Raw genomic sequence first — 11,083 nt, 5'->3', positions numbered from 1 at the left:
TTTCAAATATCTCGAAAAATAGGCACTGTATGAAAAAATGTTATGGGTCAAAATTTGATCACTCTGAGGAGTACATACACTGATGTTAACATCGGCTTCCTCACACCGCCCCCCGGGGTAGGGGTGAGGGCACGTTCAAAATCTTAAATGGGAACCCCTATTTTTTATTGCATATTCGGATTATTTGGATAAAAATGCGTATGATTTGTCTAAAACATTTCTCTCGTTCGGCGATATATGGCGCTGTATTCGACGAAATTCAATTTTTCTTAATTTGACTATTACTGAGAATGCACGCTTACGATTCTGCAATAAATTAACAATAAAAAAGAAATTTTCAAATCGCTACAGAATCGTTGAACGAGTGCAATAAAAATTCGTACATAAAAAAATACATCGCGACGAACATAGGTAGAACCTCCTTCTTTTTGAAGTCGGTTAAAAATAAGGGCAACACAGCTTCGGATGTATTTGGTAATTATTATTTTGAAAAACATGCCAAAACGTATGCCCGTTCTTAAGAAGTAATTATAAAGTAATTCGTTTACATTAACAGTGTTTCCTAAATATTCCTAAATTTTATCTCTGGCATTATTGTAGATTGAGGTCAGCGGAGGCTATCGAAACATTACGAAAGTATTTACTTTTTTCTTTCCTCAAATACAGTAAATTAGAAAAAATACATTTAATACAAAACTCATTCTAGTTAGATTCAATATTATTCCAAATACTAGTTTACAATGGAGTATCTAACCATACGAGAAAAAATTGAAATGGTTCTGGTCTATCGAGAAGCTGGAAGAAATCTTGATAATGCTGTCAATCCTTACTCTCGGCGTTTTCCAAATAGAATTGTGTTACGTGCTTCGTTTTATCGTGCTACTACAAAATTCACTACCGATGGAAGTGTTCAACCAAAGAAAAAGACCCGTACAACAATAGTCACTGGAGAAAAAAATGAAATTGCTGTATTAGCTGCAGTGGCCAATAATCCTCACGTTAGTAAACGAGAAATCGCTTGTGATTCCGAAATGTCTCAGAGCAGTGTTCGGAAAATTTTGAAACGTAATAAATTTCATCCGCATCATGTCTCTTTACATCAAGAAGTTCATGGCGATCATTTCCAAAATCGAGTAGCTTTTTGTCAGTGGGCACGTGAACAAATACAACATTCCAACTTTTTTCCTTATGTATTATTCTCTGACGATCGTCTTTTACGAACCACCGAATAGTTAATCGACACAACGTGCACTACTGGAGTATTGAAAATCCGCAGTGGCTTCGTGAAGTCGAACATCAGCGTCCATGGACTGTCAACGTATGGTGTGGAATAATTGGCAACAAACTGATCGGTCCCAACATTATCGAAGGCAGCTTAAATTGTCCAAAATATCGAAACATTTTGGAAAATGAACTGCCAATATTGCTTGAAGACTTGGGCTTAAAAATACGGCAGAACATGTGATTTTAACATGATGGTTGCCCGGCACACTATTCAGCGGTAACACGAGAAGTTATTTATCGTGATTTCAATGGTCGCAAGATTGGTAGAGGCGGTCCGATAAATTGGCTTGCAAGATCATCAGATCTGACTTTACCAGATTTCTTGCTGTGGGACTATCTGAAAGACAAAGTGTACAAAGAAAACCTAACAACACGTGAGAATATGATTGACCGAATAACAAGTGCATGTGCTGAAATTCAAGAAGATACACTTCGCCGTTGTGTAAATTCATTTGAATTACGGATTAATAAGTGCATTGAAGCTGAAGGTCAGCATTTTGAGCACTTACTGTAACTAAAACACGATTCCCTGAGTACCTCGAATCGTGAGAGGCGAGGAGACTGACGTTAATCAAGAACCCCGAATCGTGAGAGGCAAGGGGACTGACGTTAATCAAACACCTCAAAGGGAACAGAAAACTGCTACGTCACCGTCGTTGTTCATGGGTTACGCTAAAAGTAGTAGTTTGATTTAAGACTAATTTCGAGTATTGCAGAATCGTAAGCGTAAATTCTCGATAACAGCAAAGTGAAGAAAATTTGAATTTCGCTGATTACAGCGCCATCTATCGCGAAACGAGAAAAATGTTTTAGACAAATCATACGCATTTTTATCCAAAGAATCCGAATATGCAATAAAAAATAGGGGTTCCCATTTAATATTTCGAACTTGCGCCCACCCCCACCCCCAGAATGCGCGCAGAGCACCCGCAAATACGTCGGCCAACAGTGCCAATCACCCTGCAGTTCGGGGTGCTGAAAATAATCTAGATGAAAACACAACAGCGAACCAGCATAGTGCCCACATTGAGTAGACGCGTCAATTTAAGAATGACTTGCTAGACTACCACGCTGCCAGCATTATCCCTGTTAGAGAAAGCTTTATGGCGCGGAGGCACACCCTGTGGTGCCAGAAAAAACCAGAGCTTCCGCTCGTTTCGTGTCAGTCATTGCGAAATCAACGGACGTACCTCTTAACAACTGAATATGTGCGCGAAGCGCTTCGTCAACCACTACATGAACAAACTAAAGATGAAGATAAAGAAGTGACATTGAAACCAACCACGGAAAGGAGGCACCTTCTGAGATTGCATATTCATAAGATCTTGCATACCCTAGAGGACCGAAAGAGCCGAAAGGAGCCTCTATAAAGTACCCTCAAAGACCCCACCGAGTCCCCTTTCGGTTCCTTCTTTAAAAAATAAAAAAACAGCAAGATCAACTTTTAAATTGTTTGAAATTCGGATTCTACTTTAAAATTTGTATTAGAAACTCAAGGAGTACTAGCAATACTTTTTCTTGCTGCGTTAAAATCTTGAAAAAATAAAATACCTGTCATTTACATGGGCCGAAGGCGACTTCAAGTGCATCTTCTTTTAGCAGCAGTTAATAAGCGTTCCATAGGTAACTTTAAGAATTTTGTCTAGATGCTAGCGCCACGCAGTAGAAACCTCAAACAACAACGCTGCGATGCACGTGAGAGCAGACAAGCAGTCTCCTTCAGGTTACGAGACGAGATGTCAGGACTAAAGGTAAAAGCTTTGTTTAAATTCTCATTTTTCATAATATTATTATCGGAGAAGGTATTCATCTGTGTAAAATTAAACATATAAATTAATACAGATATATATGTACATTTATTTGCCAATTACGAATTTTATTTTTAAACTTCGCGCGCAACATTCTACTTGAGCTATTACGGATGCGCTTGAAGTCACCTTTAACAGAAGTTAATGACATTTTTAAATTTTCTAACGCTGCAAAAAAGTGTATTGCGATAACTCCGTGGTTTTCTAATGGAATTTTTTGCGTAGAATCTGAATTTAAACAATTTAAAAGTTAATCTTGCTGTTTCTTTGAGTTTTTAAAGAAGGAACCCAAGAGGGACTCAGTGGTATCTCTAAGGGAACTTTGCATAGGCTCCTTTCAGTTCCTTCGGTCCACCAGGGTATGCATAAGAGCTTGCATATCAATTCATCTGTTCCGTGATTATACATTTTACGCCATCAAGGAGGCCGCAGACTTCTGAATGTCCAATGTCTTCATAATTAAATTGTTCTACGTACAGCTTACATCGCTGCAAATGGTAGAGATCATCTGCTAAAAAGAGTCAGTAGCCATGAGATGATTGGCAAAGGAGCGTTCGTTTACAAAGCCGCAGAGCAGGTGACCGAGACACATGGGCTGAACTTTAACATCAGAAGTGAGGAAAATACCTTACTCCATCTAGATGCTTCTTTTCTAAAAGACGAATTGAAAAAAGCACAGGTTCAAAAATTCCGTCGAGAGCTAATTGACAAGAAAATGCACAGAAACTTTTACATAAATGTAGAAGAATAGCTCTTGTCAAAAGAGCAAACTTTTGCTTTTCTTAAATCATCATGGCTTAGTTCAGGAAGAAAGGGTTTCATTTTCGCGGGCAGCGATAGGTGCAGAGCGTATCATTGCACACGCTGTGTACCTAGAATACATACTATCAGGGTGTCCCACCCACGCGGAAACTACGTATCTCTACAGACATAATGTGGCCCAGGAGTGCTTTAGTACCTTCTTTGTTGCTCTTGCGATGTTGATCGCGAACTGTCCTGCTAAACGTTACGAGGGAGATAGAGCCATTTGTCCAGAACGAGAGCCAAATTTTCTTGAATTACAATTTTCGGACAACCGTCTCCGTTGCACACACGAAGCCTGCCGTCGTTCTCCAAGACTTCGAGAAACGAACTATATTCGTGATCGTCTTCTCGGCTCCAGCTGACTACAACATCACTGTTAAGGAGAAGGATAAGGAGGACATGTATCAAGACCTCAAAAGCGAGCTGCAACAACTGTATCCAAAATATTTGGTTAAAGTAATTGTCCTTGTGATCAAGGCTCTCGGAGGTGCGAAGCTATCACTGGTTCGTAACCTTAAGGACATACAAGCGTGCCAAAAATATGCCAAGGCACTTGCAAGATGATTGCAGAATACGCATTGTCATGGTTTGTGAGCACCAAATCTTTGATTTGTTGTTTTCAATTTTTTCAAATTCATTAATGAAAACCTGGAGCAATGTGAAAAGAATGAATTTCATTTTTTCAGACACATCCATATGTAGATGAATACAGTAAGACGTAGAAAGAATAACTGAAGGGCTCCGTTGAGTGGGTAAAGAGAAAGAAGCCTTTGTTCTCTGACACATGACACAAACGCGTGTGTTCGGGGGCTTGCATGACACTTTCTAGCTCTGGTTTTATTCTTTTAATAATCCAAAAAAATCTAAAACTTAAACTCAAAACACTGGAAATATAGTTTAGTACCTAAAGCAAGAAAAGGTCATTTTCTGTTTTACCATTGTATCAGGGACACTAAATTTTATAAGGTTTTAAAGTTTTTAAAGTGCAACTCTACCTGGCTGAGCAAGGATCTAAGCTATATTCTGTATTCAAACAATAGAAAAAAGTCCCTAAATATGAAAAAGGTCTAAGAAGAGACCGTAGGGAGCCTTGATACTGAGAGGTAGTTTGTAGATTTCTTGAACTACGAAGAGAAACACGCGCAGCCGTATTTAAAAAATTAAATCTCCCTACTCCCTACTATGAATATAATTTCGAGAGTCGTTTTTATACTCATGAATTTTACTTATTTCAGGTTTTCCTTAATATACGTTTCATATTTTAATTATATAAACTGTACAAAATAAAAAAATTGTACCACCTAGAATGCTAACATTACCGACAAAAAATTGGTGCAATTTTACCACTCTGGTTATAGGGAAATATCACTTGCAGACTAGAAGTTCCAACCAATCTTGTAACTTTACCACTTTTAGAATGACAATATAGCAAGGTGTTGTAGAAGTACAGTTTCTGCTTGTGAATCTGTGACTTTCAGAGTAGGTAATAAATGGACCTACTTTCAGAGTGTCAAAGTTGTTGACGCTGGTAAAAGTACAGAAACTATTAAGAATTACTTTTTCCAACGTAATCGCACGGCTTTAAATTTGATAACTGATAACGCAGCGGACTTGCACAGCTCTGAACGTAGTATAAGTACAAGTAATAGTAAAGTTTCAAAGTTGCGGAGAATAATGAAAAAATGGTGAAATTAAATTCTGTCTAAAAGAGCGTGTTTCAGAACGGTATAAGTTATGGAAAAATTTATTTCCAAAATTGATAAAAAAAATATTAAACAAGAATTATTTTATTCAAAAAACTGCTTTCTGCTGCATTCCTTATTTGAAGGGGAAATTTATCATTTCTAGTCAAATTACTATTATTCAGATTTCTCATGTAGATGTTAAAGTTACCACGTTGAATAAAACCACAAATATTTTTGGTTAGAATACCATCACCTAAAATTCATAATACATATATATTGTTATTGTAAGTTAAAACGTTACTTTGGGAGTAAGTAATAATCAGACCTACTCTGAAAGCGGAAAAATTACCAGAAATTTTTTTTACAGCGTATCTATTTTATACAAAAGTTTTAATATATGGGTATATACCTAAAATATTTTATATTTTTTAAGATAAGTGATCTCAATCCTCAATAATTTAGAGTAAAATTTCTGGCTCCTGTGACAGGTATTCAATTTATTCTTATTCCAGTTTAGTTGAACTCGGCTTAAATTTCATAATTTTGAGAGAAACTCTAGCAAAGGTTACGGAACAAACTCACACCCTCTTACACAGACCTGTTACTGCGCATCGCGATTAGTCCTGAACTAGAGATCTTTTTCAAACGTGCGCACCACTTGGGTGCCCAGAAGACACGATTTTGTAACACCACTGGTCAACCAAAAAAACACAAGGAATAAGTAGTGCGCAAAATCCGCCTGCACTTCTTGTTCCGGTTTAATCGTAATGCTATTCTCACAAACAGGAATTTACTGTGAGGATCAATATAAAGTGATACGGACCTGCGAATCTGTACTCGACTAGTGTACGCATTTGCGCAAATGTCTGACCACGTACGCGTCGCATTTCAGGATGACGGAACGGACTGAATAAAAAGTGCATTAAATTTTCCTGAAAGCTTGGCAATTCATGTTTGGATACCAGCATCGTGATTCGGAAAGTTCGCGGTGATGAGTTGGTGTGTAATACTCAAATTAAATAGTGGTTTAGAACATTTTTAAAAAAGGCTGTACTTCAATGGAAAATTACATTTGCTCTGGTTGGCCCATAATCGCCAGAAACACGTGAAAATGTGGAACGAGTGCGAATTATGGGTTTTGGTCAGTTGTAACCTTTCGAAATAGTTAACAGCTATTTCTTCGCATTGTGTTTTGTTTCCTCTACGCCTTGAAATATTTTTCCATGTAGAGGATACTTCAATTTATAAAAGTCAGAAATCAAAGGGAGCTTCAGGAATTCTTGGTAATACTCTTTGCAAATCTCTGAAAATTAAGAAATTTAAACTGACCTTTAATGAAGTATTTGTACTAGAAAGAAGGTGAGTAATTATACGTGGCTATTATTATTTGCAATTACTAATTTTTCAAGTTAAAATTGTGCAAACTTTTCTTCATTATAAAAATTATATTTAAAGTTTCATTTGGAGGAAACCCAGATTCATTTTACAAATTAAAATTTTTTTTAAATAAAAACAAATTTATAAAATGACAGAAAAACTCTCTGAAAGTCAAGCATTTCTCGTGGTCGTCAACATCTACCGAAAGTGATGAGCCCGGGTCTACACAGACGGTATATATAACGGGAGATTTCTTTTCTTTATTATTTTTCCTTTAGACATGCGTGGCTTCCCAAGTCTTAAATCGCGGCCCATACAATTTCATATATATAAAAGACTACACTCCCCCCCCCCCCTCACGCTGAAATACACAGATAGAAAGAGAAAAAATATTGCATTTGATGCCTAGTGCAGCCAAAAACGGGTCCATGTAGATATGGACTTAAAGTTTGTGATTTCGGCTCGGGTAAAACTCGATCGAGGCTTCAGATAAATTTGTGATACAGTGAAAAGTTCTGCGATAATCAAACAGAAATGGCGTTAATGCTTTATTTGCCTTCACACCGCACTAAATTCTTTTCTTTAGACCTTGCTTAATATCTTGACCAAGTTTTCCGCAGTTTACGTACTGACTGGGTGATGGAGTGGCGAAGTCGGTTGAAAACAATTTTTTTAATTTAAAATTGATCAAACCAGCCTCAGTGCTCGTTATTTGAAAAATCACTACCCATTTTGAATGGATGTCTACTATCAACATGTGATTTATATCATAAATAGGACATGAGAAATCGGCGTGCAATCTCACTCAAGGCTGAACTAGTCAGCGCAGTGTAATAGATTTTAGGGTGCAGGTTTTGGGCAAAACACAAGGCTTCTTCAATATTCTGATCCATTCTAGGCCGATACATGTGTGATCGCGCTAAATTTTTCATTTTTGCCATTACACCGGTTCAATGTGAACCCAATTACTTCGCACGAAAGTACATACTCAAGCTGATTATTACAATATTTCAACACTTCGGTTTCTTTCTCTATCACTTGTTCATAATCTTTTAGTGGCAAACGTGAAAGTGCAAGCGCATTGAAATTGTATGTTAATTTTACATATCTAATCGCATATTGAATTCCTGACAGCAAATATGACGACCGTTGTAAGCGTGATGCCTCAGTCAATAGAAACCCCTTTTTGGGTTCAGAGATGTGAATTAATGCTTAGTAATCTGTCTTAAATATAAATTTACGCCCGTACAAAAAAATATAAAATTAGGTTACTCCAAAAATTATGGCAGCTGCTTCTCCGTCTGCAGTAGACCATCCACGCTCTCTTTTTACTAATGTTCTTGATTAAAGCTATATATTTGGTAATTTCTGGTGCTATCTCATCTGATAAAATTGCTGCTATGCTCACTTTTGATGCATCGCATTCTTCTATATTATGAAACCCCTAATTACAATCTTGAACCAACTCTAATTTAGGCTTCGGTAATGGAAAACGTGCGTGGAAAGAAATTCATAACTCCATGTATAGGAAAAACTTCAGCTGTTAAAATTTGGTGTTCAGGCTACCGCCCGTAAACTGGCTCACTTAAAAATTTATATTTTTGGTTAAAGGGCGGATATATCGAAAGTAAAAAATATAAAGTGAGTTAGGTGAAACGAATGTACTTTCCCTTTCTTGGTGAAATACCCCCTGCACTGTTTCTATAATATTTATAAATAAAATAATGCAAAGACTAAAGTATTGTATGTGTGCTAGTGTAGCACCAAGTTTGTACCAACACAATTTCAATAAAAAAATTAAGATCCATTTCAGTGGAAGTTCCGCAATTAGAGACTACTATTTGAAACTATGTTTCTTTCTCTCCTTCGTGATGCAACTCCGACAGGAATCGTCGAATGGTCCAATTTATTTTACAAAGAACTCTTTTATAAAATAAAAATTTTCTCTCTGCTAAAATATGTACAATCAAGAACGTTAATATTTCAGCGAAATAAATTATTATCAGAAACTGAATCCTTGAAGAACAAAGAACATATAATTGAATTTCATTAACAGCAATGCTTAAAATCCTTAAAATAAATGAGCACAATTTTCCAGACCGTTACTATGGTATCTTAACTTAAGAGGTTAGAAAGATAACCACGAAACATATTTTTTTAATTAATTTGACAGTTTAAAATCCTCCCACTATTCGAGTTGGAATCAAATGAGTAATTCACAAAAAAACTGTTAACCAATGGAAGCTTGGCACTTCCAAGAGCACCGGCGATCATGACTATCTGAACAGAATATTCTGGGTATAATTATCGCATCTCTTTTGTTTCATTCTCCATGGCTGAGATATTCTGGTTAGCTAATGCAGAAAATTCGATAAAGAACATGGTTCATTTTAAGATGTCAAGGAGAACTATGGCAGCCCTCGAGTTCGCGACAGAAACAATGATCAAAAATATACAGTTCCAGTACATTCGGTACTTCTCATATTCTGCAATTGACTCTAAGAGCAGTTAATAAAGCACTCTTTAATGCCACATTGTGCTTTTGGAAGTACATGCCGTTTCCGCGTAAGTTGGGAAACTAGATATTGTGCTAGGTGCTCGGGATATGCATGAAACGATCTGCAGCTATCAAAGAGAATGACTTAGCTCAAAATATGGCCACGGCATGCTGGAGTAGGAATGACTCCGTTCTGACACACTTAAACGAAACCCTCCGACATTAACCAATCCTTAAAATTTGTGTGGAAGAAGTAGTGCAACCTCCGTATATTGAATTCAGGGCAAAGTATTTCAGCAGTCACCTCTGCTGCTTTGCACAGAAACACTGTCTTGCCCACTTCTCCGTATTTTCTGATCATTTAAAAAAAAGGGTTTCGTGCATTTAGAACTATATGAGCTGTAACCAGAATAATCCTGCTGTGAACACATTCGAGATTCAGAATTCAATGTCCACTTTGCCGCAATGAGATAAAAATCATGGAATGGACTCAATATGCAAGCTTTTGAGAATTTGCATAATATTTCGGGTCCTGATGTCGACGGATCTGAGGTTTCATCGCTTAAATAGAACATTGGCGCATTTTTCTAACCCAATACCCATTCCAATTTCTTGAGTGTACTTCTCGACAATCCTTAAAGGTAGATTTAGTTACTCTGCATTTCTAGCATAGATCATGAGATCATACGCGTAAAATACGTAAGTAAAATAACTTTCGATATCCTGTTTTGCCGCAGAAGTACCATTTGCAATGGCGAAATGCGAGTGCGTGAAAAAAATTGTGAGGCAAAATAGGAGAGATCTCACGGTGTCACCCTGGTAGAAGCCTCGAAAGCATAAAGAGCGACTACACGTAGGTGTAGGGATTGTCAAGGATTACTCTAAGGAGATGGGAATGGACTTTGGTTTAGAAAAATGCGCCAAGGTTTATGTGGAGCGAAGAAAACTTAATGGCATTACCGAATACGCTGAGCTCTTTGACAGAAGCGCTATACGACGAACATGCTTGCCGTCCCTGTATTATTCCATTCATTTTAAGGGGTTCCATGAACGAAGGACGAGCTCATATCCCTTTATATCGCGAAACGAAATGTAATGCACACGAACAGAAGCATGCACCTTAAATCTTCTATTCCTCGACTCTACATCTCACGCCGTCAAGGTGGTCGCGGAATACTAAATCTTGAGTGTCTTCACAACAGGATTATTCTGGGTGGCGAAGGAGATTTTCTGTACAAAGCGGCCTTGACTTCAATATCAGGGGTAATCAAAATTCATCAGATCTTATCTATCTTGAGTACACACTAGTGACAGGCCAGATTAGGAAAGCGCAGAATAAAAACTTCTGTGAAGTTTTATTCCCGATGATAAATGCAGAGCGTGTTATGCACACCCCAAGCATCTAGGACACATACTATCTAGTTGTTCAACTCATGCGGGCATTACCTACATCCAAAGACAAAATGTGGCAATAAGAGTGCTTTATTACTATCTACGTCAATATTATGACATGAGCCTTAATACCACTCCGCTAATCGCTCCCAGGGAAATCGAGTAATTGGCGGGCCAAATGCAGAAGGCGGTCGTCTTGGGTCGCTCCATGTTCTTAGGGTGCATTGCGGTTGTCC

At 37.6% G+C, this 11,083-nt stretch overlaps 1 protein-coding gene across 9 annotated transcripts in view; it reads right to left on the bottom strand.

Moving 5' to 3' along the window:
• LOC117172410 (liprin-beta-1) overlaps positions 1–11,083 on the bottom strand; it is a 145,052-nt gene that overhangs the window by 113,511 nt on the left and 20,458 nt on the right. The gene's annotated exons all lie outside the window — the stretch shown is intronic.

Source organism: Belonocnema kinseyi, chromosome 5, assembly GCF_010883055.1.
Source record: "Belonocnema kinseyi isolate 2016_QV_RU_SX_M_011 chromosome 5, B_treatae_v1, whole genome shotgun sequence".
Taxonomy (NCBI): domain Eukaryota; kingdom Metazoa; phylum Arthropoda; class Insecta; order Hymenoptera; family Cynipidae; genus Belonocnema; species Belonocnema kinseyi.
This window is presented reverse-complemented; position numbering and strand designations above follow the sequence as displayed.